The sequence below is a fragment of the Sinohyriopsis cumingii genome, chromosome 7, assembly GCF_028554795.1.
Source record: "Sinohyriopsis cumingii isolate HCF-2022 chromosome 7, ASM2855479v2, whole genome shotgun sequence".
NCBI lineage: Eukaryota > Metazoa > Mollusca > Bivalvia > Unionida > Unionidae > Sinohyriopsis > Sinohyriopsis cumingii.
This window is the reverse complement of record NC_142967.1, coordinates 95,152,510-95,160,919: the sequence shown is the minus strand read 5'-3', so window position 1 is coordinate 95,160,919 and position 8,410 is coordinate 95,152,510.

Here is an 8,410-nt window from a genome sequence, read left to right as displayed (position 1 = left end):
ACTTTTTGGTTAATATTCAATTTTTATTTCTGTGTACCATTTGCTATACAAATGTTTCCTGAGATTGATGACTTGACCATGCCATGGAATCTTTAATCTATATGAGGTGGTAAGGCGAGACCTCCAAGACTGAGTCTCAAAATCAAGATACTATTGTGCATCCAGAACTACAAATAATCACACACGCTCAAATACGTTTAGAGCTGATCAATATAATTTACGAGCATCCACATTTCTCCAACATACAAGAACTCAAACATAAACAAAAACACACACTCAAACACAGACGTTGGGGACGCAGAAAGATCATTAAAACGTTGGGATGTGCTCCACATTGGTCATACTGCTGGATTCATTTATAAAGTGTAAATGATCTGACACTAAAGGATGTGTTAAGTGACATACGTTACTGCAATGATTAAGAATACACAGGCAAAACAATATTCAGTAAAACAGTTGCAACTTGTCTGAAACATGCGTAAAATGGCCATGCGATCACACACATGGGCACGCTCTCTTCTAATATGAAATAAAAGAATCATTTAATTCTTTGGAGCTTTATTTTGATAAAACATAGAGTATATGCACTATTCATTGTATTTTCCCTTGCAAGATTTCACAAAGAAAATAATCAACATCTATAATTTACGTGGTACCGCACTCATCACTTTTCCTGCACGTAGCAATCCCTCTGTCCTCTCGAAAATGCTCATAGCATCATAAGCTATTGTATAAAGTCAATGGTTCAGGCATTAGTGAGTAGCACACAACTATATAAATCGATACTATCATTGAGAAGAAAAAAGTCTCTAAACTATATGGTAATATTATTTCTTCGTATTTATCAATTATGTTAATATTAATAAGCGTTGTCCTATATTACTAAGAGAAAACATAAACAACCTATAGGATTTTTTTGTGATGTTCACTGAAACCACAGTTGTCCGTTATGTGAATATATTGTACTCCATGTGATGACGCAGACTTAGTTGAAGATGTGGGAAGGTTGCATTATAATAAAGTTGTAATCATTCTTGTATGAACAATATACTGAAACATTATCGAGGACCAAGTATTGAAACGAATTTCAAATCATCGAAGACATTAAACATTACTCATAAGAAATGTACGAAAAGCAAATTTTCTAACCACTCCAAGAGTACGTAAAATGTTTAAAGAGTATCCAGTGAAACCAATGTCGGTAAGTCTTGAAAACGTAATTTGAGGTAATTCTATAATTGGATCCTCCAGAAAGAGGCGGGTTGATATAATTGTTCCTTACAAGAGTTGTCATCATGGGCAATTCCCTCTAGGGATATGATTAACATCGCCAATTCTGGCCAAACAACCAAGATCGAAAACACCGATGAGAAAGCATCATTCATAAGATGGGATTTTTAAATTGAACTTCATCGGCAGGGATGGTGTACGCGGGAAAGTAGGAAACTTTCGAGTCAATATGTATATATATATATATATATATATATATATATATATATATATATATATATATATATATATATATATATATATCGCAAGGATCAATCTTCAAGCCCCGATTGTCAGATGAGCAAAGATCTCAGGAGTCTGTCAGATAAACTCGCCACTATATTGTGTGATTTTGAATGGATACAGGCCATTAGCGGAAATGTGCCGAGCACGAACCTCACATGCCAGAATACGGTTGCGAGATTTTGTCAATCCTGGAGTACAGAAGAAACTAGGATGCTTGCTGAATATTGGGCCCTTAGAGATATAGAGAAATATCTTATGGTTTTAGTTCGAAAATATGAATTGATATAGTATCATGTATATGTAAGTGACGTACCACAACCGCATCTATGATAGTTACGATATTGACGTCTTCCTTCTTTTAAGAATTTCCCAGTATTCTAAGCATAATATCGTCATATGATTTCATGCATCAGTACCAACAGTAGGATATATACAAACCATGACAAGATGCTAATGCTTCCAGTTACTGAGCTATAAGCATCTACCATGATCATTCTCGAAATTTCTTTTCACCGTTTAACTCTGTTTTTATTCCTTCTTAGAAATGGTATCGTTTTGAAACGTTATTATTTTAACATATTTTGTATCATTATTGTAGGAGTAAAGATATTGACATCTATCATTCTTTTATAACCGTACTTCAATATTGTAGCGTTGATCAATTCGTCAGTCTTGCGACAACTGAATTTTAATATTGGCTACATTTCAATATTATTACTCTTATTTTAAATGTTGAAAAAACTTATAGCGATTCTACTGGTTTTGAATTCAAACTGTTATCCTCGCAAAACCTCGTGAATAATAATTTAAGTTGAAATTGAAATTTGCATAGCGATTTTAATTGGTGGAAAGCAATAAACTGTGTGAGTTTTGTTAATGAGATTAAGGAAATTTTATAAACTGATTTTTTTAAGTTAAAGATTTTAGGGACATCAAAGTTTTTCCATAGTATTTATTTAAATATATCCAGAAAAGAAAAAAATTCTATTTGAACTGAAATTTCGAAATTACTGGAATATAATCTTATGTATGCAATTAAACAAATAGCCCTATGTTTCTCACAAACAGTTACAGAGGGTTTCGAGACTTTCAAACAACGGGAAATGTGACGGAGCTATCAGACGTAACATTATAAATTCATAAGACACATGGTTTCATTTAACTATGGGTATCTCAAAAATTTAAATTAATAGGAGTTATTTAAGACTGATTACTTGTATACAAAGTTCCATCCATCTAACTAAGGGAATATTTGTTTTAAAAACAAATCTCGATAAGTCATAGTTAATCCGTACTATTTCATATTGGAATATGACACGTTGTTTCATTTAATCAGTAAAACACCAGTCCTTTCCGGAAGTAAATTTCTTCAAATAAATTCAGCTCCACAACGTTGCTCATAATGCCAACGCAATGATTTGTTTGATTTGCTTCTTAGTTTAGAATCTTTAACAATATTTAAAGTATTGATTGCCATCAACAAATTATGATTCAAAAGTTGTTTGACCATAATATTCGTTGATTATGATATTTTTAGTTCTAATTGGTTGCATCAACGTGAGACAGAATATGTTGAAATGATGTACACGTATGTTCTCAAGCAAGTTTGTTTTCATTCAAGATGATCTCTAATATGTTATACCATGTTATATAACATTCCATGGAATCTTAACCTCTTGCAGAGAAACATGTCAATTTATTACCATTAGCTCGTATTCACATTGTATATAATCATCTGTTTATTTATTTCCATCACGCATTCCTTTAATAAAGTACTATGAAAATATTAGAAGTTTCTTGTAATAAATGATATCGATGTTTTCTCTGTGAATATGCATGGAAGTACTTCTTCCTATGTGTCTGCGTCTGATTCTATGCATTCTTGCGTAAGAGCGAAATTTTGTTTTTCATATATGTGATCGTCTGTGTGCCTTCTTTGTAGTTTTGCTTGATGAATAGCATGTTGCTTTTGAGAATCAAACTTGAAGTTCATCCCTTACCAAATAATATAGATTTGAGATCCCGTGGCATTTCAAGTCAGTCATCGCACGAAATATCTGCTTTGCGAATGATAGCAGGAAATGCAAAAAATGAATGTTTAACTTAACACTGAGATAATGACGTAGACAATTTTATCCGATATGCTGCTGATAAAATTAGGTGATGGCATGCGTATGGTGTAGGTTTTCTTTTGGTTTTATAATTTCTGCACTGCGAAAAAGGAAGATTATAGCTTCCGGAAGGCAGTTGAGTACCGTTTCTTTCTGAAATTCACAAAACGGTAGCTGCTTTGTGCTGATCAGCACCCTGTTCTCGTTACGAATGATTTCGGTACTGCCACTAGCATTTTGTCGGTAAATGTGAGTTACTAATGTTTGTCATCCTACTTTGGGTTTGTTTTTCCAGCTGTGTCATAAGGCCGGTATACCACGGTATTAGTGCCGTGGGTGTCCCTGGTAGAGTTGTCCCCTTTTCGTAATAGCAAGGGGCGTCCCTGGTAATCTGAGTCCACGTCCTTTTTTTTTTCTATATCTACCACCGGTGACTTTTTTCGCCACCCATTCAGCTCCTTTTGTGGTGGCGAAACCAGCTGCACCCAACGCCGCTGCCTTTGCCGATAAGGGTGCAGCAGCAGCTATCAACGCCGGTATCGCAGCCAGCAGTGGGAAAATACCACCCACTCTGACCATATCCTTTAACGCAGCCGGAGATAGTGTGACCTGCGTTCCGGTATTGGATGATTTGGCTTTATTAAAATGTTTTTGTTGTGTTTTTGTGAAGGATAGTTTATTTGGACCACCTAGAATCTGATCATGTTTCAACGTCAATTTCGTTCCACATTTTTTCGCTAACTCTGATTGGAGTTTCTTCATCTGACCCTGAGTCAGAGTCACACTAACGTGATCGTATGGCATTTATAAAATCTAGATTGAATCTAAATCACATTTTTTCCACAGGGGCGTCGATGATTCTCATTTTGCCTTCAATACCCTCAAGAATCATTGTTCTATCACTGAGTATGACAGCGACGGCTCTAAATGCAGCAGGAGGAGCATTGGTTATTCTAATTTTAAAATGAATATCAACGACAGATTGTTTTATCACATCCATATGCTCCAATGAAAAATAATAGATTGGATAAAATTTTTGAAAATCTAGCTGAGATATTTGCAATCCGGCATCTATATTTTGATCTCGGCCCATATGGCTCTACAAACGATGATAACCACGTGCCACTGATCCTTCTGCGTAATTTAACTGAATCTCTTCAACTGGTTCTTGATGCCCATTTACCCTCAATGATACATCGCTGGCATTAAAATGATCAAAGATCATATGGGTCTGAATTTGATTGTTTAATCGTTCTGTTTTTTGAAGAGCAATAAAGATATGTCTTGGTGCAGATACATCTTGCTGAGATGCTATGTGCCAGGTGAAATTACCGCTGATATTGCTCTGAATACTATCTGTGTACGTCGTCAGCCATGACATAACAAATTTACCACCTCGATCCATGAACGATAGTAAATTTCTCTCCTCGTCTATTGATGGTGTCATTGAAGGCATCCACAGTGTTAGTTTAGTTAAAACAACCTTGCCATTATTATCTGCAGCTCCAGTCCTCCAGATAGCGTCATTGCTGTCGCCTTTCCGATAAAAGACAACCGTGTGTTTAGCTCCGAATATAACCTTTCTAAAGTCTCTACAAAAACCAAATATATGCGACAGCGGGATAGCACATGAAAATTTTTTATTATTGTCCTTCAACATGGCTACACGAGCGGCAAATCCAAGATTGTAATTTGGATTGGGATCATAAGCAACTGGAAAAGCAGCGCCTGGTTTATCTATCGTTACTCCGGCTACAGCATCGGCAGCAGAACCAGCGGTCAATTGCACAAGCCTAAATGGATTAACATTAGCAGCATCTGAATTATCCTTGGTAAACATCATGCTAGGACCAGCCGATCTAGTGAAATCATCTGAATATCTCGCTAAGCCTATGATCGTTGTTGCCACATCGACATTGTCACTGATTGTTTCGACCTCTCTACCATCAATCATATACGCGGCACTCTTGAAAAATGCAACAGGAATCCAATCGACCTCGGTGACTGTATCAAGATATCTTTTTTGCAAATATTTTTCTTTTTTGTCATATTCGAATGCAGCAATACGACGCATTTTGGTCACATCGGTAACATCCTTCAAAGCAGTAGCGTAGAAAAAATTTTTGGGATTTACTCCCTGCATTGTTGATTGATCAACCGGAATATCTGCTTGTTGTTGTGCAGGTTGAGATACTGTATCAATGAATTTTACATAATATCCTGAAGAGTGTCATCAGTAAATAATTCATGTGGTTTAGGTTTACGTGGTTGCACAGGTTGAGGTATCGTAGGTGGAGGCACCTCTCGAACTGGTAGTTCAGTTCTCTTTGCTTTATTGATGTAATTAACATATTCATTATCAATCCTGTTGATGTTACGATACACATAATATAGTATTTTATACCATTTATCGCGACCAGGGGCGATATTGGCATATTCGGGTTTCAATATGTTTTTTCGATCGTCAAATGATCTATATGCGAAGTCAGCAAGGGCATCAAGATTCGCTATTGCTCTTATTCTTGTTACCTCATCATCCTTGAATTTACCAGCGTGCGGAGTTTTCGTGACAGTTTGTTTCTCAATTCTTTTCAACAAAGGTAGAATTCCCTCCTTTGCTGCTTCTTTCGCCGCCTCAGGGTCCTTTATATCACCTATGAACGCCTTCTCGGTTGCTTTGGTTACTGGTTTAAATAATTCCTACGTCGTCTCGGCAAATCCTTCCTTCATCCTTTTAATCGCTTGTATTTTCTTCTTTATTTCTTTTTGCACTGGTAGATATTCCTCTATTGCCTTTAATCGCTCTCGTGCTATTTTTGCGCTAAGTGATTCTCCAATATCCATGTTATTTTATTTTCATTTGTATCTTCAAATTAAAAATTAAAATGTATTTGATACAATATTTTACTTTATTTTGACAGAATAATCCTCTAAAATTCATTTAAATACGACAGCAGCAGGGAGGGCGTCTCAGTATAATCTGTCGACGAGAATAACCCAAAAAAACAAAAAAAATCATGAACATAATTAATATGCAGCTAGATCTTCGAACAAGGTGTACACGATAGATTGAGGATCAATAACGACGTAACTATTTCAGGAAGCTTTTATTCGGTAAATAAAATATTTCTCCGGGTGATATTTCCACGTAGATGTTTTTGGTCAGTCGTTTTGTCAAGGTCTGGTCGCCCTCCCTGCTGCTTAAGTACATAGTCTATCCCATCACTGTCTGAGACGACCAATTTTCAAAATTAGAATATGCAGTGATTTAGAAGAAAGAAAGGAACTAAAGAAGGTATATGTTGGTAAGAATGCAATAATCACATACTTTTAAGCCATTGAAATTAAACCAGTAAGTCAATCGAAATTGTTTTGTATGTTTATATCTTTGCAACTCCTGGTACATGATTTATTCTGAATTTTAAAGTTTTTATTCACGGCTGTAAATCGTACAGAATATCTGTAAATGCTGCATATGTGACCTGCGTATCTTAAGCGTTTGGTACTACATCAGATCTATCAAGAGAAGTTTACATATATGCTGAAAATTAATGATAATGACTTTAATAATAAGCACTAATGACGCGTATGGCTTAACTCTCATCCACTGATGGTGTTTCGAGGTTTTTGGAAGAATTCCCATTGGTAGGGCTCGATCAAATAAATAGGGAAAATGTGTACTGTATGATGCCACGTGGTGTCTATTGCGCAATATAATCACAATAGATGGTATATATAAAAGTGGACTTGAGCAATCAGTTCCATTCCGTTTTTCGAGTCATTCACATGTCTTGCGTTCTTGTTGTATGTCTGCAGGATTATTTTATGTTGCACGTATATATTATTTGAGAGGAAAAACTTGTGTTTGCACTTTTCAAAGGAAATAGAAAGTGTCCCTTATTGGGCATATAATACTATTCTGGAACTGTTATGATTTGGTCGTAGGAATTCTGGAAAACGCTACCTTGTCACGGTCACGATTCTTGGAGGAACAGTAAATTTCCAGTTTTTAATTTTATTAGGAACGTTTCATTTATTTTAGACTTTCATAGACCTTAATAATAATTATTTTGGATTCACTTCGTAATACCTTAGGTTCCTCTCTTGTTGTCGTTTGTAACTTTGGTAATGCAATTCTTTGTTAGGTTTATACAAAACAAAACTTGCTTTCTTTGATATTTTACTTATTTGATTACCATAGAGACATAACAAATTGCACCTTTCAGAAACCTTAATGTGATTCTTATTGTTATGGATATTAATGCTGTTCAGCCATACTGCTCATTCTCTCAAACGCGACGATCTAAGATTTCATCGTATTGCCTGATAAAAGTAGTGGTTTTCTGAATAGCATAGGTCACCAGAAGATGACACACAGCTGTCTCTGTCTGAATCTCTGTCTGATATTCATATAGGGCAGTGGAGGTCAGACTAAGCTGTCTCTGTCTGAATCTCTGTCTGATATTCATATAGGGCAGTGGAGGTCAGACTAAGCTGTCTCTGTCTGAGTCTCTGTCTGATATTCATATAGGGCAGTGGAGGTCAGACTAAGTTGTCTCTGTCTGAGTCTCTGTCTGATATTCATATAGGGCAGTGGAGGTCAGACCTGATGAGACTAAATGGCTGAATATCAATAGAATGAGATGGACACCTGAAAAATTAATTGATGATTACCTTGTCACACTTATTATACAATTTTGGGTACATTTATTTCAACGATTATTTTTATTTGTAGACTGCAAAACAGTGGGGAAATATGTTGTCAAGTAGAGAAACAACACAAA